This window comes from Vidua chalybeata, chromosome 4, assembly GCF_026979565.1.
Source record: "Vidua chalybeata isolate OUT-0048 chromosome 4, bVidCha1 merged haplotype, whole genome shotgun sequence".
Lineage (NCBI taxonomy): Eukaryota > Metazoa > Chordata > Aves > Passeriformes > Viduidae > Vidua > Vidua chalybeata.
Window position 1 is genome coordinate 21,542,319 of NC_071533.1, and position 25,150 is coordinate 21,567,468.

The window sequence follows — 25,150 nt, forward strand, 5'->3', positions numbered from 1 at the left end:
CTACATCAGAGTAATAAATACAGCAACTCTATTACAGAGCTCAGTATTTTCAAGTTTAGTGCTATTCCCTTACTTGGAATAACTCTTTATAAAGGACCAGTGCTTGGAAAAATACCAGCATCAAAGATGTATTCACTACTGTCCCAGTCTTAGTGACTGTGGTTCCTCTCTTTTGGAACAAAATGGTCAAGGTATAGCCATTACACTTTAGATGCCTTCTGTTGCACAAAAATGTAATTTCAGATTGTCAGTGCATGTTGTGGACATAGATGCAGAATATATGAAATTTATGAACATGCCTATAGATATGCAGATAAATACATACATACATATCTGAGAATTTAGGAGTGAAGGTAATATGTGCAGGAGGCCACTTTCTTGTTCTGTTTGCAGAGTGAAGCATCCGTCCTGGAAGAAACAAATGGAAAATAAGGAGATTGCAGTCAGTTATCCATATTATACGATATACTAAACTGATGGGAGATGACTAAGTGCAGCATCAACTCCTTTTATCATTGCTCAGGATTTCCTGTTTATATCTCTGGTCACACCACCTCTCCAGAGTGGCTTTCCCAAAGAACTAGCTTTCCCATAAAGCTGTGGGGCAGTGCACAGCCAAGAAGCAGGTCAGAAGCTCCTCCTGCTTGTCACTGGTTTTCCTGCCTTGGGAATTTTTATAATCCGTGCCCGTCCTTGCACGCTTGGGATCCTCAGTGAGGAATATAACAGTTCATAAATCACAGCACATCAACTTTTGCTAAGTGTTTAAGAGCCAGTCCCAAAAGTCACGTGCTGCAGATGGAGAGCCAGCCTGAGCTCGGACAAACGAAAGAAGCAGTTGGGTTCCTGCTGACACTTGGAATCTGCTGCCTCAGAAACCATCTTTTTTTTAATGCATGACTGAGAGCCTTATTTCAATTAGGAGTCTGTGCCATTGGCTATCAGCTGTGATGTTGTGGAGTTTGCTGTGACAAGGTACTCCCTTTTCCCAGACCAGAGTCTCCACTCAGTCTCTTGACAGTCTGCCAAGCTTTGCAACTGGAATGTGTGAAGTTCAGTTTTGAAACAGTTTCTTTCCATCATTCCTGCCTGTTTTGATCTAGTATGTGAAACAGGTTTCTACTTTTGTTATAGGATTCTTGTTCATTCTTGCCAGATTCAAATTCATTATATAATCTAGCAGCATCAGATGACTGCCTAGGAAGGAGTAGCAGATGCATCTCCTGAAATACAGAATTCCTTGTTACAGCCATGCATTGGTGACTTGATAGCCACCACTACATGACTGGATTTGTGGCAACAAGGGGCATCAAGAATTTCATAAAACCAAAACCAGACGTAATGAGCTCTGAAGAGGGTGTGATACAGAGCTGGCCTGCCCCACCATAAAAATGATGGGGAAAACATTTTTCCTGGCACAACCAGACTGTCATGGTAATCCTGTCCTGCCTAAGAACAAGTCAGGACTACCCTCTCTGAGGAGAGTCATAGCTATTGTCAGCATTAGTCTGGTTTCTCCATTTAGACATTGTTGTACTCCAGGCTCCTCTTTAATCTGCCAAGGATGACACTGATCCAAGCAATGGATAAGGTCCCTTTATTTAATGGAGGCTTTGAGGCCATAGCCTGGGTTTTCAATCCCACACTGGCAGAGTGAGAAAGAAGTTACAGGTAGTAATGGTCATGAGGTTGCCAACTGCTGTACACTTGAGAAACTTGGAAAGAACTTCTGGGAAAACTGGCACAACTGGCATTTTCCATCCTTTTTTTTTTTTTTTTTTTTTTTTAAGAATCATCTACAAAAACCATCTGTCTGCTACTGCTACCAGCAACCAGTGCAGTGGAAAAGGCCATAAACATCTTAGGAACCTCCATTCAAAACTGCTCTGAAACAGCTGGCTAAGCTGCAACCTGACTCTGGAGGTACCTGATGCCTTCAGGACCTTTCCTGCTTGGTGTTGTGTTCTCCAGGTGTCTCAGGTGGAACCTTTGAACATTTTACCCTCATCTTCACATGACTAAGCCACCTAGCTGTTAGCATGGAACTAAGTAAAACACATCAAGGTCTTTAAACAGCGCTATTTTCCCCTGAAGTCCTTAGCAACAGTTGATCTTGGTGTCCCCAAAATGAAGTATAGCAGTTGTCTGTGCAAACCTTTTCAAAGGCATATTTAAGTCTGAATGGATCTGGCAGGTTTTGCTAACAGTGTGGTACCTACTCCCATAAATAGTGATTCCCTCAGAAAAGGGGAAAAAAAAACAAACCCAAGACACAAAGCATTAAAAGGCCCAACTACTGCTTTTGTCCAGTTGTAGGCATTCTCAGAAAATGCCTGCTACATACCGAAACTATTATATTCCTCGTAAAATGAAGACACAGCTGCCTCTGCCTCTTGAAGAATAGCTGGAAGAAGAGAAAAAGGCCTTCATTTTCATGAAACATCCTAGTCAGATTATTCACCAAGTGAGAGGATATTTCTTCTGATACTGAAGGGAATACAAGGTCAGAATGTTCCATCTCTGAAAAGCATCCTAGAGCTCATGCTATAGATCTTTGTTTTCTTTCAGTTTAATTTGTCTCTGAGCAAAATGAAAATAATAGTAATAATTCTGTATTAATTGGCTCAGATGAGATGCATGAAAATTCCTGGATTTTCATCTTGTTCTCCCAGATAATTTGTGTAGTCACAGCAACCAGGGGCATGGGTGAGTCCTTCAATGCATAGGTAGGCCTAGAACTTCTTCCTGTCCTCTCCAATCCATCTTCAATGATGGAAAAGAGGAGTGCTACTTAAGGGGACCACCTTTCAAGTAAAGAATTATGAGTGGGATGAGACCACTCCATCCTGTTTCCTCTTTCTGTCAGGACTTAGGTGCTTTCACTCCAGCTCCGACTCCTGACAGCCCAAAGTCTCTCACTCTGAGGTGAGGTACTGCTGTGAGCATTCTTGGTATAGGCTCAATGCCCTGTGTGGCTTTACAGACCAAAGATTCACACACAATTGTCCCCAGTTATCTAGCTCATCTCAGAGAGGTCTGTCCCTGGGTCATATCAAGGGACAGATATCCTTATGCCCCATGGATGTCACCATGGTGAGAAGAAAAGATCTTTCTCCTAAGTCTACCCCTGAATATTGCAAAGATGGCCATAAATTAAAAATGTTCAACAGTTCCTCAAGTGGATGTTAGTGTGTCACAGATCGACTCTAGACAGACCACAGACCAATCCTCACTAAATTATTTGCAGGTTTTTCTTGTAGATCAACAGTTGGCAAGAGGCTTTCCAAAACTGACTAATATATTGTATGCATTGTCTTGTGGATAATGAATGGATGCACATCTGTGGTTAATACTTTTCCATCTTTAAGAAATTCCCTGCATTCCACAGATGTGAAATGAGATCCTTCAGATGTGAACAGTGCTTTTGAATTTCATTCACAGCTAAAGAGGTTAGTAATTTGATGACCATGAGGAAACCACTTAGAAAACAAAACTTCTTTGCCTTTTAGATTAATTAATGAAATTTAGTAATAGTGGTCATTGTATAAAATATGTGTTGGTCGTTATTTTTCTGATGGAAAATGAGTATTAAGGGATTCAAATGCCATACTGGTACACACTGCATTACAATGTTGGATATTTATACAACTGCTATCAGGGTTTTGCAAGTCCTTGCTGGTGATTCCCACTCTGCTTATTAGGGGAACTCAGAGTTTTTGTTTAAGGTAATGCCAATTCTTCGGACTGTCAAGAGCAAGTTGAACAAACCTGGGTTAGGAGACAGAAGGGACAACTTGGGGAGTGAGTATTGTAAATTATACAAACTGCAGCCTACAATTTCTTCACAAATGGAAAAGCAGCAGGAGATATGTGGATATTGAATTTTGTGCTAGGAGTGGGTCACTTGAGACAGAGGGCATGCTGTAAAGGGCACTTCGAAATTTTTTCAAGGTCATATGCTAATATTTATCATTAATAATTGTATTTATCTCAATCTCATTTCCAGGTAAGAGTTGCAGAGTCATAACGTGGAGCAGAAAAAGCAGTATGACACAAGACTTCCATAGCCCACCATGTTCTCTACCATACATGAGTATATAACATATATGACTGCAAGCAGGTCATCACTTTTGGCCTACACTGAGGCTAATTTTTGGCACAGAATAAGTGCACACTCAAGGTGAAGACATTCTCCTGCTCTTGTCCAAATATTCATAGAGGGATTTGTTTAAGTCAAAGTATAATTGTGTACCTTTGATTCAGATAATGAATATGCAGTGTAGTTATTTGCAACAGACTGAACACCATCTCTCTCTTTCTCTCTCATTTCCTTTATGTTATTCCACTGTGGAAGACAAAACAAGAGATTGTACAACAAAAGGCTGGGTAGCAGCACAAGACCTCAGCAGCAGGTACTGAGGTCTCCTGGCACAATCCTCACTGTTTTTCCAGATCTGGCAAATTACTACTTTATCTATGTCAGAATTTTTCAATATTGTTAATATTGTTTGTTTTTTTCAGTCATAATGAGGCTCGTTCCAGAAATTGTGCATGTTTCAGATTACTGCATATGAAACAGTTTTTTCTGTTGTCCTTTCATGGTCCTCTAGAAGTAACTCTCCACCCTTCTGGGTTGAAAACTGCTTATCTGCATGTATATCTGCACTGGGTTGGGTGTGCTCTTTTTACCAGGAATAAACAATCTCAGGGAATGAATAAGCTGTCACAAGCAGCTTTGGAAATAAAGAGCAAAGTCATGGAAAGCACAGAGCTAAAAAGGTTCTTTTTGTCAAAGCTCATATTCATGGTTCATAAAAATCTAATTCAGAATGTTAGTTTACACCCCTCAATTACCCCCAGAAAAATCCATTCAGACATTGTGCATTTGTCATTTGTGAGCCAAATGCTGACAACCTTGGTATTATCCTATCTCATAGTCCAAGAAAAATCAACTTTTATCTTAGGAAAAATTATTTCACATATCTAAAATACTGCACATTTTTTTAATGGAGTTATGTTTGTGGTGCCTTGCTATATTATATAGTACAGCAACCTGTCCCTTGATGGTTTCATGTTCCTCTTAAACAGGCACAAAGAAAATAAGAGCAATGCATCTGATGCTGAGGTTATGAAAGACCAGCTTCCAAATGATAGTGAATTAAAAGGAAGATTCCTGAATTTTTTTTTTTGTTAGCATATTTCTCTATGAAAGACAAGAGCTCTTTTTTGCCCAAGTCCTGTGGTCACACATGCAGAGGGTCCCGAACTCAAGGAATGTTTACGTGAGCAGAGAAGGCCGATGGGTGGGGGGGGAAATGGAGGCACAGTAATGGAAGTGCTAGGGCCAAGCAGCCACAGCTAGAGCTGGCCACTGCATCCCACTGGCCTCCCTGGAAAAGCAAAGCTGCTGGCCTTCCCTGAAGACATCACCTTTAACTCAAGCCAAACATTTATTTAGGTTGACTTCCTTATCTGGAAGATGTGGGAAAAAGCCAAGGGGCTCCAGGGGGACCAAACATTAAAACAGCTCCTTTTACTTTTTTCCAGAAAAGGACAAAATAAAATACTTGCAGTGCTAGATTTCTTTAAAAATCTATCCCACATAATTTTTATGACAAAATATGAATTGCACAGTCTGGCTATATTTTGTCAATGGGTTTTTTAGCCATTGGTCCCTAAGAAGAGCCCTGTAAGCCAAATAAAGCACCTTGGCATGCTGGAATTATTGGTGTTCACTACAAGGAGAGAATAAAATGGGAATATTCCACAATCAGTGATGGGCTACAAAACAACAAGAAAAGAAAATGCAGGTAGCTGATCTGGGAAGGTGATCTACGCTCTATTCTTGCTCCCAAATTTGTCAAAAAATCTGCCATAAAAGCTCCTTCAGACAGGCATGTAGAAACAGCTTTTGGCTCTGCTATTTGTCCAGCTTGTGTCAGGCTTGATGTCCCTGGGAGAGGTGTGAGGGTTTGAGGAGCACCAGGATACATGAGTGGAGAGCCATACATAAGTGCGTAGAGAAGAGCATTTCTTCCTCAGATCTGCAATTAAAACACGGCTCTGAAACCTGAAAGCCACAAGAGTCAAGTCTGTAGAAAAAGGTGTGTCCTGTACCAAACAGAGAGTTTTCTCAGCACAAAAGACAGCTCTTTAAGAAGGCTGGAAAGACTCCTGGCTAGTCAGCCCTGTACAGCTGCAAAACCTGTCCGAAACATGTCCAGATGCTCCCTACTGAAGTTTCAGGCAATGTTCTACAATAGTCCCCAAAGCAAAGGAACTGAAAGGAAGGAGTTTCAGAGGCAGGATAGTAGCCCAAACCAAGCAAATAACTGTTTTGATTGACATTCTGCCCAAGGCTCATAATTGAAATAAAAAGTTCTGACCTGTAAGAAACCCTGGGTGTGGTGGAAAGTGCTTCCTGGGCTGGGGGAAATGGGTGAGCCATCCTGTCAGCTGCCCGGGGCATGGGTGAGCAAATACATGGCCCCTGGCTGAAAAGTGATTATGATGGGAAATATTTTGCATGGATTCCTACTTAATGATTTTCAGGATTACTCAGGTACTTTTGTTTTGAGGCTTTGGTAGAAACTTGTTCTTAAGGGCTGTAAGAATAATCCTATGAAATTGAAGCTGCTGATGCTTTGGCACCAGCAAAGTTTCACTCAGAAGGCTTAAATTTTCCAAGCCCCATAAGCACAATCCAGCATGGCAGAGTCCATTGATGAGGGGACAAGTCATTTCCTGGAATGTGCAAGTCCAATTGAATCAAGATGATACAATGTGAAAGGCTCCAGAAACAAAGCTTCTCAGTATGCTGTCAGTGTGCTGTGTATGCAGCACAAGGCAGTGCATATCTGAGAGCAAAAATAGATGCCCTGGCTCAGACAGTACATTTAAAACAACATAATTTATTATCTGAGCTATGGCTGACAACAAGCCGTTCCCCTGTTTCAGCCAGATTTTCAAACTTCACTGAGCTCCAGTTCATGTGCCCATCTCATGCTGATGTTGTCTTACTTTGGAGACTCTGGGAAATGCTTCAGGGTAGCTTACACAGGATGCAGAAGCAGCATCATTACAGTTTGTAAAAGGGATTGTTTTAATCCAGGAAACAATAGAAACATCTTATAAATTGTGAGCATCTGGTCCAAAGAACAAATCTCAAACATTATATTATCACTACTGGGAACTGTGAAACAAGAGTCCACTTTAGTAGTCCTCAGCAGTACTTTTTTTCTGGTAAATGTTGCAGTGTTGGTAAATGGAGTGTATATTTATGGAATAGCTTTGTTTTTGATGGGATCGGTGTAACTCTGATGAGGCTCATGTCTGCAAAAGCAGAATTTCATTGGGGTATTTGAAGATTATGAACAGTACTATTTCATTATTAGGTGCCCTTATATATGTGCAAATTGGCAATATGACAATCTCTTACTTAGTGACCTGATACTGAGGGTGATCTCATTGTTTTCTCATGATTTAATGAGGAATTAGAATCCTAAACAGTGGTAAAATGCCTTCAAAATTATTTGACCTTGACCAAATCATAGCTTTCATTTCATAGCTTTAATTTTATTTTTCATTCCTTGCAGAGACTTGATAAATCAGATAAACTGGCCCTGAGTTTTGCACCTGCTATAACATACTGTTTGGTAATATTTGGAATTTCTGTTGTGCCTTTGTGAGACACCCAAGCATAACTATGCCAGTTTACTCAGCACAGCCTGTTCCCTTCACTGCTCCAGTATAAAGTGTCTGTTGTTCCTAAATTCAGTGACTTTCAGAACACTTCAAGAGAATACATTTTCTTGAAAAGAAAAAGAGAGGAAGTCAACAGTGTCTTGTATTAAATTGTTTGTGCTTCAGTTATAGTTGGAGAAGCCTCCTGTGGAGTGTGTCTTCAGCTTTTCTCAGACAGGGCAAGTTAAGGGAGATTGTTTATCCCTGGGACCTCGAGAGAGTCTCAACTTTTGATGTTTGCTTTTTCTGTGCAAAATAATAAATTGGAGAACAATCTCCAGCCTTGAGCAATCTTAAAAGTTCTCCACCTGTAACCAATATGATTGAGTATGTTAATAAGCCTTAATTGCTCAGAAAAGCCCTACATGGGACTTCACTCACACATCCTACTCAAGGTCTCCATTGAAGGTCAGGACTGCATACCTCTTTCTTCTTTCTGAGCACAGTTTTCTTCAGCTCTGTCTCCTGCTGCTCGTGCTTGGAACCACAGGGGTGGCTCACACCTTGCCCTGTTGAGGGCCATCAAAGGACCAGCTCTACCCAGTGTTCAGGTACTGTGGGGGACAGGGTCCTGATGAGCAAATGTATGACTGGTGCTGGGGGGGCCCTCAGCTCCCCCTGAATGGGGCAGCCCCTCCTGCTGTTCCCTGGCACTGCAGCCTTGCAGCTCAGAGCATCATTGACAGTAGCAAATAAGCAATTTGGTGCCATCCCTGGATGGCGTCCTTTCCTTCTGTCATGTCAGACACACTGCTCAGCTTTTTGTCACCTGTAAGCTTGCTGAGGGTGCACTTGATCTCGCTGTCTGTGTTGTGTTGTTGATAAAGGTATTAATGAGTGCCAGTCCCAAGGCAGAGCCCCGAGGGACACTACTTGTCACCAGCCTCCACCTGGACATAGAACCATTGACCATCCAGCAAATACCTTCTCCACTCAATAGTCCATCCACCAAACACCTGTGTCTCTGATTTGGAGGTAAGGCTGTCGTATGAGACTGTGTCAGAAGCCACACAGGCATCTGGGGAGATGACACAGCTTGCTCTTCCCTTGTTGACTGTTGCTGTCACTCCATTGTAGGAGGCTGCCAGATTGTTCAGGTGTGATTTGCCCTTGGTAAAGCTGTGCTGGCTGTCTCTGGTCACCTCCTTGCCTCATATGTGCCTTAGCATGGCTTCCATGAAGATCTGCTCCATGATCTTCCCAGACACAGAGGTCAGGCTCACCTGTCTGTAGTTCCCCAGCTCTTCCTTTCTTCCCTTTTTAAAAACAGAAGAGTGATTTCCCTTTTTTCAGTCAGGGCCTTGCCTGACTGCCATGACTCTTCAAGTATAATGAAGGATGGCCTGTCAACAGCATCAGCCAGTTCCCTGAACTGGGAAGTTGGTGGAAGAATCTGGAAAGGGATTTGACTGTCCCTGTATTTTTGGTAAAACAGAACTTTAATTTCTATTTCAAAATACCCTAAAGGCAGTGTTTTGCATTATAGACACAGTCTTTGTGTGTTGCTCCTCTGAGTAAAAATGAAATTAGCTCCCAGAGTATCCCACTGGTAGAACCTTCCATTCAAGTCTTTCATCTCTGCTTACCACTTAATTCACCTGGCAAACTCTGGTGGCTGCTCTTTATGTTTTCAGATGAGTACAGATTGTTAGATGTGTATTGTTGGCTTGGTTCTTCCTTGCACTTTTTATTTTTTTTTTAATTATTATTTCCTTGCCATAAAGCCTTTTATTTTATTTTTTTCTTCCCTACACACAGACTTTTAAATTTGCATTTTCTTTCATCTGGAATCTAAAGGCCTTTGATTCATATTTGCTCTTTGTTTTGATGTATGGAAAAAGCTTAAGACATACTTGGCTCTAATAGCCGTACAAATTCAAACCCTGGTAAGGAAGAGAAATATTTGAAACCAAGTCAATCCTGACCTATTTAAAGATTTCATTTACCCATAGATTTCAAATAAAAAATAAAATCATCATCTATATTTTATTACTAGATCTTAAAATAATAAAATCAGATGTCATTTACAGGCTTGTTAGGTGACATTGGGTGTTAAGGAGGAGAGAAAGCTGAGGTTTGCTTCCAAAGGATTCTTGTGAAGTGACTTTGAAACATGGCTTAAAGGGTAATTGCTTTTCCATCATAAACCTTTTAAAGAAGAGTGATTTTCCAGATGTTTGATAAACACTTTGTTAAATAATACGTCTAACATAAAAGGTTCAATGTAAACCTTTATTTTTCAGAAACTAAGCATTGCAAAGAGACCCAGCTCCTCCTATGTTGTAGTACCTCAACCAGAAAAATGCAAGGGGCTGTAAATAGTTACAGGGGTCCAGCATTTACCCATTATTGACTGCATTCAGGGGGAAGTCAAGTAACCACTTCAAATTTTACAGCAAAGATATTAATAATGGATTAATTCATTTTTTCTTTAACACTGTTCACAAAAATAACCTCCAATTGTAAAAATGCACGCAGCTTTCCCCAGTGTTGTAGATGTCGGTGAAGCCAGTGGGAAGAATGATGATGTCTAACTCCATTTCAGAAGGCTGAATGATTTCTTTATTATAATTATGCTATAATACATTAATATGCTATATAAAAGAGGATACTAAATACTAGATGCTACTTTCTCTAACTATCATATCTAACTAACAACTCATGACCCTATTCTCCAGAGTCCAGACACAGGTGGATCCAATTGGCCATCAGGCCCAAAAAATCCACCATGGTCCAACCAAGCACTCACTCTGGGTAAACAATTCTCCAAACACATTATACAAGAGAAAAACAAGGAGCAGAAATAGAAATTGTTTTCTCTTTCATTTCTCTCTGTGCACCTCAATAAAAAATCCTGAGAGAGAGAGAGAAATGTGCTTGCCACACCCCAGTCTGGAAAGTAAAAAGGCAAAATGCAAAATATGCATTTTTAAATGCTTTCTCTGTAATATGTCACTATCTTGAAACAGCACCTCACACGAGTAGCAATTTTTCTGTGTCATGATACTTATAAATGCAGGACAAATGCTGATGCTTTAATAATAGAAGTCTTCAGCTTGTAGTTGTGGGTTGGTAGCTTTTTTCCTTTCCAGGAATGGCTTGAATTTTCTCTCCCTTTTTCAAAACATAAAATGAATCCAAACTATGTATGTGCTGTCTCTGGATTTACAACTACACGTTTCTGCCATCTCTAAAACTTCAAAGGGTTAATGCTGAAGACATAGACAAACTTTTTCCTAGATAGATTTGTGAAAAAAGTGTGGGTGTTTTGTACAAAAGAAAACTGGATCCTCTGGTTGCAAGGGAGAATAAAAAAACTCTTTTCCTCCAGTGTAGTGTATCTTCCTGAGACTTTTATCCCACAGGAATATCTGTTTTCAGGAGTAAAAAGAAAGTCTGTGGGAGGCAGTGAAGGACACAAGTCAGCCAACAGGACAATCTTTCTTGTTTTCAGTATTTGCATCCTCTGAGCTTTACCTCTGGTGGTCAGTGCTTTCTGTGCTCAGTATAAATGTGTCTGTTAAGGAATGCTCATGGAGCCCTTTGTGCTGTTTCCCTTCCATTTCAGTCCCCCAAGTGGGGCTTTGGTGGGGCTTAGACACTGCCCATAACCTCCCATCCATTAGTTAAACCTTACAAGGGCTGCTCCAGCAAGAGAGCTCATGGGTTGAAAAGGGCTGCATAGGAAGGGATTTGTAGGCTGCATTTCCATGTTGTAAAACACTTTCCAGAACTAGTAGGAACTGATGCTCTACAGGATAACTCCTCTTTCACTTTGGGAGCTGGAAGTAAAATACAAAGATCTCATCTATGTTCTCTTTGTGATGATGGTGATGAAAGGGACTGTCCCTTATGTGCTGCTGCTTCTTATTGTTATTACAGTAATAGCATTATGAAAAGGTTTAAAGGGGTTTCTGTTACGCTGATGCAAGAAAGGTTCACTGGAAGCAATTCCTCTTGTGTGTTATGCACCTGTACATGCATGATACTGCCTGAATGCTTGCAGGTAGGCTGGGTGTGTTTATCAGTTTTGATAACCAAGCCTTTAAAAACTTTTTATCTGCCTAAAGAAAATGGAATAAACATCAGATTTCGCTGATGCCACCATACTGGTAGCAGAAGAAGAGAGAGGAAACATGTTTCCATGAAATGTCTCGTTTTACCCAAAAGTCAAATGGAAGGTACTAAATTGTTATTTTCTATGCAAGAGTATGTCATGTCCAGGGCCTGGAGAAAGCTGCTCAAGGGAAAATAGTTTGGTAAGAATGAAGGAGAGCAGGGGATGGAGGCAAATAGACTGATTATCATGCAAGAAAGTTAATTGTTGCTGGAAAAATAGTTCCTAGAGTAGCAGCTCCTCCCCTCTTGCTCTGTTCTGCTTCCAGCAAGCATCAGGGCATGCAATGATACAACAACTGTGGTCTCCATGCTTGGGTTTGCAGATGTCTGTGTCCTGCTATCTGCTGAAAAACATATTAGTTTAGCAAGCATTCATTAGTAGTGACTGCCAACATTTATGCCTATTTGCAACTTTTATCTGTTAAGATATGTTTAGGACTCTGAGGGACTTTTACCACTGCCACCTTGGCAGCATGAGGAGACCATTTTCAGTTTCATCATGTACTTATTATGAAATAAGAGCTCTCCATTATAGGTGGCTGTCTAGCTAAGCGCTAGACTGGGAATTTAAAAAAATCCCACTTCATTTTCCATCAGACATATATCCTGCTTTTTTTTGGCCTGAAAGAATAGAATAGAAGAAGAATAACTGTAATCCGCTTTCCATGTAGTGTCTTCTTCCTTCTTAGAGAGTTTGGGTAAATTCACTGGTGGTTCTCCCATTTCTTACCTATGCCTAACTATAACTTTTGGTATCCAATTACTCCATGGTCCTGAGTTTGAAGACATTTCTTTGCATGGCTTTTGATAAAAGCAAGCTATTTGAGTTTACTCAGTTCAACCTTTCAATAAAGCACCCTAAACCCAAGCAGTGCCCTGACAATATGGTTGGATGTATGGTCCCATCTCCAGCAGCCTTTATAAAGGACATAATGTCATGGGGATCTGTGCACCTGAGCTAAAATACAGTCCAGGAGAGTGGTTGGGATAAAAGGTGCTGGTGGGGAACTCAGGATTTCTCTCATAAGAAGTCAGGGTAGGACAGAAAACATTTCCCTGGTTCCTCTTGAAATTTATGGAATAACTGGATTGACTGCACCAGGAAAAGATAGTGTCTCCAGCTTCTAGCTGAGAGCTGCAGTCAGAGTGCAAAGGGTCCTTTCTCAAATGATGTTTTTGTTTATTTGTATCTCTTACATAGTTTACAATTTTCAGTATACAATTACACTAAGTGGTGATTTTTTTTTTGTGTATGCTTCTTTAATAGTATTTACCTCTGGGTTGTTTGGTTACCATTTTTATGACTGAAAATTGGTTTTAAAGTTTTCTCTTTCCTCCTGATAGCATTACAGAAATTTAAGTGCTTTTATTATTATATTTTTCTTTATTTTAGAAGTTGTAATAACAACATTTGGCCACAAATGACTGGCTTCTCAGAGTTTCAATATCTAGTCAGGCTGTGTAGAGCAGAATATGCAATGATGAATATTTTCAATCTGAGTAGTGTGAAGACATGGAAAAGCCAAGGTTATGAAGGGGATGTGGTGGCTGATTCCTGGATGCATAAACTGTTTTAAACATTTTCTTGCTAGGAAATTTCTTTTTTTTTTTTTTTTTTTAATAATTATCTGAAGACAAACTTTCCTGTTTTCTGGACATTGAACCCCTTGGCTTTCACATAATGTAGTGCTCTGTCATTGACTCATCAAAGGACTCACTCTTTGGGGCCTCATCAGGAGAAAGTCTGCATACTAAACCTCTGGAAATCATCTGTGCAGTGCAGAAGAACAGCAGTCCAATGGATTGTGTGACATGGCAGGTCTTGAAAGCACAGCACATCAAGGAAGGAAGGAGCTCCATAACTTCAAGGGTATTTGGCTGTTATTTTTAGGGTCATTTGACTGACAGATCATTATGCAACAGTGATGTGTATGGGGAGAGCTAGTGAAATAGTGCTGGAGATGGTTATAGTCTGATGTAACTCCAGTGTGATGACAATTCCCTGGCTCTTACTGGCTTTTTATCCCTGACATGCAATGTTCTACTTGTCAGCTTTCTTTTGTTTTCCATGGCTTGTTTCTCCTTGCTTTCCACACCATACAACAGTGAGCAAATGAAAAGGATCCTTTTATGAGTTAATGAATGCCTTTTGTGGTTTTACATATTCCAGTTTGGGTATAGGAAAAATGCACTGTATGGCTGAGCCTGTGGCAGGCAAAATGGGTACCTGCAAATAAAATTTTTAAATAAAAATTTAAAATAAAGTGACACCCTGTTCTTTCCCACTGCAAGAATGAAACAGTCTCTCAGCGTGGGACTTCTTTGCCTTGGGTGGGTCCCTGGTGTAGAAATCCAGTGTTTTCTTGCTCCCATTTTTCTGATCAATCCTAACATACTTAGAAAAGGCAAAACATGACCAAAGGAAGATCCTAACAAAGAAATCTACCTTTTTCTACGCAAACTCTACAGATTTCATCAGGCTTTCACCAGGCAGTCGTATGGCCTGCTGGATAAAAGTAAAATAGCTTAAACAGTTTTGTTCCAAGAACTTTTTATGGCTGCTTCAAGACTGAGCCCTGATCCTTGTTTTGATGTCTTAAGGAATACCGAGAACTTTTGCTGTCATTGTGCGAAAGGTCAAATTTTATGCCCTGTGACAACACAGCTGCTTTCAGGGAAAACTGCTGTTGTTGCTGCATTAAATTGGTCATTTTATGCTCTCCAGAAGGTCTATCTCTTCTCAAGGGTTTAAATCCAAGAGGAAATCCTACTAAGATCAAATAATATTACAGTATAGGAAGAATAAGTGTATATGCACACCCTACATAGACATGACAAACAGTAAATACAAAAAACATATCTATTATGTGAGTCCTAAACTAAGGAATTTTAAGAGGAAGAAAAAGCATGAAATATACTCTGTAATAATGAAATTATTATAAAAGAACAATGACAGACTTGCTTTTAATTAGAATAACACCTGTTGGATTAAGTTTCAAAGAAGTGATCAAAGAAAATCCTGAGCAAAAAACAAGGCACACAGTAAGTATTTAGTAGAGCAAAACATTTAAAATGTTTCAGAAAAGTATGAGATGTAAAAGGGGAAAAAAATTGAGGATTATGTTGGGATTATACTGAAACTTGACTAAAGGAGCAACACTCCTGAACAAATAACATTACATTAAACTAATTAGCATTTAGAATATGAAATTGTTAAAGTTTGCTATCTCAGCTGTTTCTTTAAACTGAAAAAGGGATTAATCCATATTGTAAAAATAGTTAGTGGTTCAGAGGGCAGAAGCTATAAAATACTGCTGAAGTTTGGGGAAACAATAACAAAATCCACAAGACAGTGCAGTCTGAGGTCCAAGTCCTTGGAAACCTTAGGCATGTGAAGTGCTCTCTGTGCAAGTCCATTTACTGGACTTGGGAGCAGTACTGCTATCAGCAAGGTGTACGTGGGTGCTTTGGGATGTACCCAAAATCCAGGATATTTTGTCTGCAGTTTAAGACTGAGTAGTTTAACTGCAGTTAAAAGCATCACAAGAAACAGATTTATTTTCAGTTGGAGGATATTCTTCCTCACTGCTGTTGTCCTAGAGACAGCCTTCTGTTTTTATTTTTTTCAACTTTCCTCGGAAGAGTTTTTGCACTGTAAATTTTCTTACTTAGTGAAGATGTCTAGTGTTCAGTTCTGATGGCTCTCAAGCCCCATTTAAATCAATAGGGATTGTGAATGCCAGAAATTCATAAGAGGACTCCAGCACACTGAAAACTTATGGAGGATGTTATGGCTGACTGCTGGCTTCTCTTGCTGGTGAAAGATGCTGAGGCAGGCAGCCAGCCAGCTGCTCTCCCCAGGAGGGAGTTAGTCCCTGGATCTCAGTTTGGGAATGGCTGTCTTAAATAATTTTGTTCAAATATAGTGCCTTTTATGTTCTTTCCAATTCTCTGTCCCTCTCACAATTACCATTTCACATGGGAAGCATGTACCCTTTCTTCTTGTTCCTCTCCTTTTATTGAGATGGGCTGACAGTGTTTTACTCCCAGTATATTGCATACTTAAACACATATATGTACATGCATATCCTATGGCAGAGTGAGGTAACAAGAAGTGAATTTGATCCTAAGCTTCTAGGGTTTGCACAGCAAATATGAAACAGGACTGTGCTGCATATCCACAGGATCAAGCTATGCTTATTTATGATGTTTGAATCAAGTTTTGTCAATTAAAATATGTTTTACATGTTTGGGGTTTTTTTATAAGCATACTACCTGAGACATTGTGTGGGTGATCAGTATATTGTATTAGCTGATGGGCAAAAGCATTTTTGATGTCATCTAAGTGGTAATTATCTTTCCTAAGAAATTTATTAGCTGGCTGATGAAGGTTTTTTATATTCTGTTTATCACAGTTGAAGGGCTGATTTGAATATCACAGCACGGCACTACAGACGCTGTACTCCAGTAAACAGATGGTAGAGAGCCATCAGCTGTAATCTCTGAGTAAACCAAGACAAGTGATGTTTGGTATAGAGTTTTGAAAATGAGATGTAATTGTGTTATGGAAGTGTTAGAATGCTGTGAAATAATCTTACCCTGCCTGTACAGCAAAGAACAAGCTCTATTTAATCTGGCATGATAATACAATTTTTTTTTTTTTTTGGCTGTATTACTGAAACTTCCAGCTTTGGTGCAGTAGGAAAATCCTAATGTCTGATCAACAGTTAGGGAAATGGGAATAAATGTGTTGCATGTGTGTATTTTTTCCTTTGTGAAATACAAAGGGCCACTGAATGACAAACAGACTCCATGAAGTTGTTTACCAAGGAGAAGAAACAAATAAAGCACAAAGCCACCAGGCTCTTCACAGAACAGAGAGAATACTACTGTTTTGGAAGGCACTTGAGAGGACTTGCTTCTGAAATAGAAAGGATTATGTTGTCTTTCCTAAACATAGACAAAAGGTGAAGAGATCACACAATATTTGTTTTTCCACTGGATGATTTATTTGAATTTGTTTAGGGTGGCTAGGGGGGCAAGGGGAGGATTCTCCTCCACTGGCAACATGCAGCATGAGAAGAAATTGCAGAGGAGTGCTCAACACTTAGAGGTCAGGAAGGTGAAAGCTCGCCAAAAGCTTTGCTAGGAGGCTCAAACATTTTTGTGGTTTCAAGTGTTTACCTTAGCAATGATAGAAGATTTAGACAATTACCCAGCAGTCTCAACAGTGTCTTGTTGGGCAACACTACATCTCCTCTTCAGTAATGTCACTGGGAGCCTGATATTTTGAGCATTTTCATTCAAGGGTTGTTATAATCAGGTTTGATATGATTAGGAGTTAAAGAATGGCAGCTGAAATGATCTAGTTAGAAGAGATTAACTGGAGCTTGTGGGAAGAAGAGAGAAATTGTGATTCCTTCATTAGAGCTCAGTCCAGGTCTGCATATTTTCTCTTGCTGCTAATTCATCATAGCTAAGAAGGGCATTCATTTTTGAAGTTTTGCTCTATGTTTTCAAGGGAATTGGTAAAACCTTTCCCCTTTTTGGAGCGCTGTAGCACAAATCCTTGATTCTCACATACTCAGTAAAGAGTTAATTATTTTGATGCCTCAAAGGAAACCACACTTTGCAGTTTCTCAGTTTGTCAGTGTGAAGCAAAGGTGTCCATAAGGCCTCTTTCTCATTTTCTATTTCACTTTATGGTGCTTTTTATTCAGTTACACCTTCCTTTTGTTCCTTCCTATTTGTTTTTATGTCTTCTTTTCCTTTTCATCCCTCTCTTTATTACTTCCTGAGGGTGTGTTTTTCTTTTCTCTTTAAGTTCTCTAGGTTTTCTAAGTTTTTCTTGTCAGTACAGCAGCAGTAGATATTCCGTTGTTTTCTAGGAGACCCAGTACTTCTATTCACTTTGGTCTTCTCTTTTTTGCCTGTAGGAGATAAAAAGAAGAGGCAAAAGAGGGTTTCCCTCTGCTAAGAGGGAAACCTTGGGTTCACAATAGACAATATACCTGTGTTATAGTGAGCTGTGGCTAGGATACAGACCAAAAAAGTGTGGAGCTTGAAGTGCACACGTACAATTTGAATACACCAATTTCACAAAATAGCAGTGCAGAAATCTTGCTGGAATGAGCTTTCTGCTAGCTTTTCAGTGTTTCCAAATTTGCCTTGGCTAGTAATAAGACTTCCACCATGTCTCTACTATTAACTGAGGTTGTTGTAAAGTGGAAAAAAGGGCCCATGCCTACAGGAGCAGGCAGAGGATAGGTTTAGGCCTAAGAGCAGAGACACATGCAGTTGGAGACAGTTTGCCCTCTCTCTGTGTCTCTGGCCCAAAGTATTGGAGCAATATTCTGCAAGTTAAACGTTCTGAGTTAAAGGGGAATAGACTAGCTCCTGTGTATGTGAATGTAGCATTAATGCACCAACCCACTTGAGCAACAAGGGAGTATGCCAACTTGAGTGTGAGAAATTGAAATTAAATCAAGTTAGCTGGTGTCTGCATGACTAGTGAGTGTGGCCCAGTAGATTTGCTGTATGAAACCGCTGGTGCTCAGGCCAAGGCGTTTGCACTGCCTGCAACTTCACCTGGTGCATGGGATGCCTGCTGGCCCCACAGTGCATTAGGTGCATTCCCAGGATGCATTTTTTGGCTTATTGCTTGCAGTCTGTGCACTGAGGTTGCTCCACCTCTGTTTTAAAGTGCACTCCTGATGCACACTAAATTGCTAATGTAATTATTCCTTGAATACTCCCATTTTAAATTTGCATTTTCCCCATCATAAAGTGTTATAATGGACAAAATTGTGGTTGCAAACTTCTAATATGATAACTTAAGCTGCTGATGTGTTATTTCCTTTTATCAAGCATAGAAAAGAGGGAAGCAGTAATAAGATAGTACAGAAGTTAAAAAGCCTGGGTTGTAAGGTAGCACGGGATGGTACTCGCCTGCCTGTGGGATGTAGTACAATTTGCAGCAGGAGTCTCCACATCGGGGCTGTGGTGCTGCCTATACTTAGTAATAAATTATTGCTGACACTCTAAACGCTGTGCAATGTATCGGCGATTCATCTTTCAATCGCCTGTTCCCACGCTGTCCGTTTTATCTCGATTGTTAATTTAATCCTGGCAGTAAATTGCTTCGCTTCTCTTAAATCTCCCCGTCCCGCCAGCCAAGAGCGGGGGCCCTTGGGCGGGTGTGTGGGAGGACGGGGCGGCTGGGTACCGGGCTGGTGATGAATGGACAGGGCAACCTGCCCGTGCAGCCCCGGCCCTGGGGCTCCGCAGCCCCCCGGGAGTGACCGGGGGAGCGGGGGGCGGGAGGAGGAGAAGGCGGCGAATCCTGGTCCGGCTGGCCGGGTGTGCGAGCACTAGTGGGAGCTGGAGAGGGCGAGAGGAGGGGAGAAAGCCCCAAGCCACCCCTATCCCGAGCAGAGCGGCTGCGAGCCGGGCGGGAAGGGGGTGTGCGCGTCGGCAGCGCCGGCAGAGGACGAGGGAGCCTGGGCAGAGGAGGCAGCCTCGGCAGAGAAGGCAGCCCCGCGGAGCCTTCGCTGGCGGTGAGGACGGTGAGGACGGTGAGGAGCCGGAGCCGGGTGGGGAGCGGGTGCTGCGGCGCGGAGATGCTGCGGCGGGGCGGGCGGCGGCCGCCTGCGTGGCCGGGGCGGCCCGGGGTGTAGGGGGGTCCGGGGGATCCGGGGGTGCCGGGCCTGCGAGCCCCGGGGGTCCCGAGTGCTGCGGGGGCAGCGCCCCGAACGCGCACGGCGCCTTCCATCCCCGCCGGGTGCTCGGGGAGCCGCGGCTGCCCGGCCCCCGTCCCGTCCCGTCCCGTGCGGGGCTCGGAGCGCTCGCCGCGGGCTGCCCCGAGCTTGCCCCGGGGCGAGCACTGCGGTGAAGCGTGTGAGTGGCCACAGCCTGCTGGGACCGGGCTGCCGGACCTGCTCTCTTCGGGCACACGCTGCGCCTGCCTTGATACGATCTCGTTACGCTTGCACGTCAGAAGCTGGCGGTCTGCAGCGCTCCCGAAATGAACTTTTAAATCAAAACGCCAGTTTATTAAGGTACATCTTGTTTGGTAACTGACGACGATGGAGGGCCCTGTGAATCTCTGGGAAGTGGGAATCTTTCGCGCAGCAGTACGGTATTGTTAACTCACAGACTTTGTCGCTTGTGATGGACTTAGGTGAACCCTGATTTACCGGCCGGATTATAGCAGTCGATGTCTTCGGTGGTGTTGTTCAGAAACAGAGCGTTAAACCACTCGATTTAAGGACTGCTGAATGTAAATGACAGAAAGTGTAACTGTTTAGGAGTCTCATGTAGATAAAACCAGAGGTCTGTCTAAGCGTCCTGGGTCTGACGGTGCAAAAAGCAGTGCCTGAGGGAGAGTAAAAATAAGATAGGCATGTAAAGATAATTTGCCAGAAGGCTCTCTCAGCATGCAATAATTTGCAGCTTGGATGCTTTCTAAGGGAGAGCTGGTGTCTTTATGGCAGTCACTGATTTTTTCCTTTCCATGAGCTGCTCTAAGTGTCCCTTGACACTGCGTAAACTTTTAACAATGTGCTATGAGAAGGAAGTTCATAGCTTTAACTTTACACTGTGTCAAACCCCACAGCATTTTATTCTGAACCTTTGACAGTACCTATGTCTTGACAGAGTTAGTGCAGAACTGGTCTCTGTTCCTCTCTGTCCCATTCACACTTTTATATACTTCCAGCGTGTTCTCTGTTGTCTCCTTTTCAGGCTAAAATGCTCTCTTCTACATTGCTTAAAGTGTAGCTGAAGAGGAGGGAAATGAGCAGAGACATAGTTGTTTTCTGAGAATGGACCATTTTGAAAGACAGGCATGTTAAAGTTAGGATGTTAAAAGCTACAGTCTCTGTGAGTAACTCATGGAAGCAGTGTGCATTAGCGTGACAGAATGGCCACTGTGTGATTGCCTACAGAGGACAAAATCTCCTCTGACTGATGACCAGCATGGCTTTACAGCACCAGGTATTCCTCCTCTCTTTTACTGGCAGAGGCTGCATGTGCAGGGAGTGGGTTTCTTTCAGAGGTTTTTGAAAGCAAGCAAAAACCCAACCAGCATTTTACTATTAGAGTGATATGATGGATTCATAATGTGTTTGCAAGAAGATTCTCTGTTTTTTGTGTTGAAATTTTGCATTGTTAGGAAACACTTTTGCAGTTATTTCAAAATAAGAAATCCATCATGGTAAATACAACCTAAGGACCTTGACTCTCTTCCCACAGCCTACTGCCCTGCTTGGCTTCAGCTGAGCTACCCTTGATTGACACTTGTGCAATCAGAGTTAAAAAAAACCCTCAGGCCTTTGGGATAGCTGTATCTGTACTTATCTGTGTGTGTAATCCTGACTTATAGCAGTCCTTCCTGTGGGTCAGTATGCTGAATGATCTGGCTTCAAGTTGGCTCTTAAAAACATGCTTCATTTTAAGGATATGAGGGGAGTCCATTTTAATTGGTGCACTTGTGTAATTAAAGTGATGCATGTGCTGGGGCCTTTGCTGCAGCAAGACTGGAGTATTCATCTCTTGACAGGATCGAGCCCTCAAGTTTGAAACTGCCTTTGAAAGAGCTTTGATTGGTGATGATGTAAACTGACAGATTCACAAAGGCTGTTCCCAGCATCTAGTCTTTCTTGCCTGTTTCTGTCATTCTTCCCTATGTATTGTTTTGTAGGAATACAAAACAAGACCTTCAATAAGTAAGACACAATAATTGTTTCCAGGTGGAAGGAAACAATAAGAGGAAGTCTGATGCTCAGGTGGGAAATGATGTGTTACTACTCCCAAAAAATAAGATGAACTTTTTTTTAGAAGAAGGTTTATGAGCTGCTCTGTGTCTGAACTGCTGGTTGCTTGATGCTGACTACAAAACACTTGTCCAGACTAAATCCTGTGGGGAAGGGGCTGCTTTGCTTTGTATTACAAATGTGATACTTAATGCACTGTGCTGGGGAGAGTGAAGGGCTGCCTCTGGGTCCAGCCTGTGCTGCTGCTGACAAAAGCCATTCTAAGTTTACAGCTTTCAAACAGAATATGGGCCAAGCCAGAAAAGTCTCCAAAAACTTGTAATAGGGATTTTCTACCAATCTTAGAGTAATTGCAAGGATAGGTTAGTATATAAACCAACATGGTTATCTTGGTTGTCATTACTCTAACTTATGAAGTTGGTGAGGATTTAGAGATATATTAGAATGTGACTCATAAGTGACAAAATGTGCTGTAAATATGGCAAATATAGAACAGAAACAAATTAGTAAGATCTATTGGTGGTGGCCCATGAAGCAAACTATAAAATATATCTTAGACTTATTGCCATTCCAATTTTTGTTTCTTTTCAAGAGATATCAGCTATTTTTAAATTGTCTCAAACAAACTGAGAATCTTGCTGCTGATAGGCAAAATTTGGAGGAAACTGATTTGAAAAAACTGCAGTTTAGTCTAAGGTTCATATGTGTCAAGCTTTTTTGTTTTCCTAGTGCATGTTTCAGATTGGGCTTGGTACTGGTGAACTCTTTCCTCTTGCTATTTTGTATTTGGTTGAGGTAGAAAAAAGATGAGGGTTATAGGATAAGTTTTGAAAAAGTCTTGAAATTGTAGCTTTCTGATGGTATTTATGAATTGCATTGTGCTATATATCAACAACCTTATTCTTTTGAGTGCCTTAAAGGAGAAAATATTTATCTATGACAGCATCTGGAAGTGCTGCACTCTTTTGTAATAAGGAAATGATTTTGAGCTAACTAAAATATCCCTTATAATGTAGTGTTTGATTACATTATACCAATTTTTTCATGTGTCACATTACTGAGCTTACTTTTCTCTGCTTAAAATGTCAACACCTCATCAAGTTTTAAAAAAAAAAAAATTCCTATGTGATCAGTTATTCTTTATGATTAGCCCATGCCAGAGTGTGCATGCACACCCAGGTGTGAGCGCTTGTACAGTGTGCACAGATAGGAGTGTGTCTATGTCTCTGGTAATACAGGCAGCATGTTCTAACTGCTGTCATGCACAGACTGTGTTGCAGGATTGTGATAAGCAGCCAAACCCAAAGGAACCTCTTCCCTTTGGCACTGTGTCTCAAGGCTGGGGTCCCCAGTTGTCACTGCTCCAGCGTTTCTCTCACAGGATCACTCATGGGGGCTGTATGCTCAGCCCAGCTGCCTGCTTTGCTGCTGCTTGTCACAGTGAATATCTCTTAGGCCTCCAAGCTTATGTCAGATTTGGTTATAATTGGCCAATAGACTAAAAACTTACTAGAGAGGGTCTGGCAGACATGTTTATCCACAGATAAGCAAGTCTAAACATTGCCTTGGGAAAGTAGGCTGAAGGAGTTATTTTCTTTGGAGTCGGGATGCAAAGCAAGTCCTCATCTTGTGTTACAATGGCCAGCAGGGAGGGCATTTGCATGGACGTTATGGTCACAATTCCGAACCTTATATGATGGGTATTTTGGAGTCATCTGTGGCAGCTTGCAGGACTGCAGATGCAGGTCCACAGAGTTTGCAAACTCTGAATGTAATGAAAAGGCTGGACCAGCAATGTGAGCATGGGGAGAGCACCATGGAGCATAGGTTCACCCTTCACGTGTTCCAGAAAGCTTTTCCAGTAGTGAATGAATTTTAGTATGCAGAGACATGAATGATACAGGTCTCAGGAAGTTTCTTCCCCTGAAACTGACTGTGTTACACATTAAAATTAATTCAGTGCCGAAGTCAAAATGCATTGCTACTAACCTCGACTCTGTGATGCCATTAAGCAAAAGATTGCAGTTTTGCAGACGAGGATGAATAAAGGCACATAATTAAAAATGTTCATTCTTTAAAGCTACCACTTATTTCCTTAATACAAAAATAACTGTTGCTGTTTGGCTGACACAAAAAGAAATATTCTTTGGTGTTCAGAAAAATTTCACATCTAAAGCCTAAAATACAAAATAGATTGTATATAAGACATATTTGTAAAGTAGCCACTTAAAAGTTTTTAAAAGGTTAAGTTATTCAAGACCTATTCCCTCAAGCTACAAACGTATTTGTTCATGCATAACTTCACTAAGGAATACTTATGTGAATAAAATTACGCACTTATAGGTTTGTAAAATGAAGACTGTAATTAGCTCTAGGTTAATTCCCCTGCTTCCTAATTAAAAACACACAGGTCAATTAAGGATCAAAGGAGATGTTACCTTTGTGATTATCTTCCTTGGCAGAAGTAGTTGTTCTGATAAATATTTCAATTTCACTATAATCTGACCTTTTGTCCAATTTGCTTTCCCTTATCCTTGCCAGTTTTGGCCAAGAAAAAAAATGTTGTATTTAAAACAGACCATGAACAGGCGAAATGCTGAATCTCATCGTTTGGGCATATATGTCTTCTAGGGTTAAAAACTGATGGGTGAAAGAGTATATTTATTTGCCTTGAATTGATAATGTGTACATGAGCTGGATCTGGCTATTTTATTTGTCTCTGCTAAGTTATTTGTAACTAGATATTTAAATACAGTTTCCTTCATGTGTGTGACAATTCGCCTCTTCCTCAATAAAGTGGCGATGGAATGGCATGCAGAGGTGTGCATTTAGAGTACAGGTCAGAGGCTATACCCATACCTGCTAAATCTTTGCTGGTCAGATTTGTTTCAGAGCCCATTGAGTGTAGGCTCTGTAAGCATGTGAGAAGGTCTGGACAAGACAAAAAAATACTTGCTTCCGTGCCAGATGTATTGCAAAATCAGGACAGTGTAATGGAGATAAGGTTAATTAGCTATTTGCATTTGTTACTGAAGTTGGATGAATAAGGTTTTTTCCCTAACAGGGAATTTCTCTTCAGGCATAACTATCTGGTAGTTTGTTAAAATGAGTAGAGCAAGACTTTTATAGCCTGCAGAAATACAATTGTGTGCAGGCATCATAGACTTCTTTTATTCATAGGTGAGTCTTGTAGGGTCTTGTCCTACCAGAAAATCGAAGCAGAGGAACCCTTCAAGCTGAGGAGGGTGGTGCTGCTTCAAGGACATGCCATAGGATGGGTCCTTGTCATCTCTATTTCTCTGCTACTGAGTGGGGTGCAGTCACAGGTATCTGTTTTAAAGTGCTTTGAGACCCTGGGTCAAGAATGAGGTCAAGTCCAAGCTTCTGCTGTTGACAGACAGAATAAAACTAAAATTATTCAGGAGTTTTTCGCTTTTCATAATTTAAAATATTAATGCAAATTGTCTTTTTCCTTTATTCACAAGCATTCCTGGGTAGGTATTCAGGGCTACTGC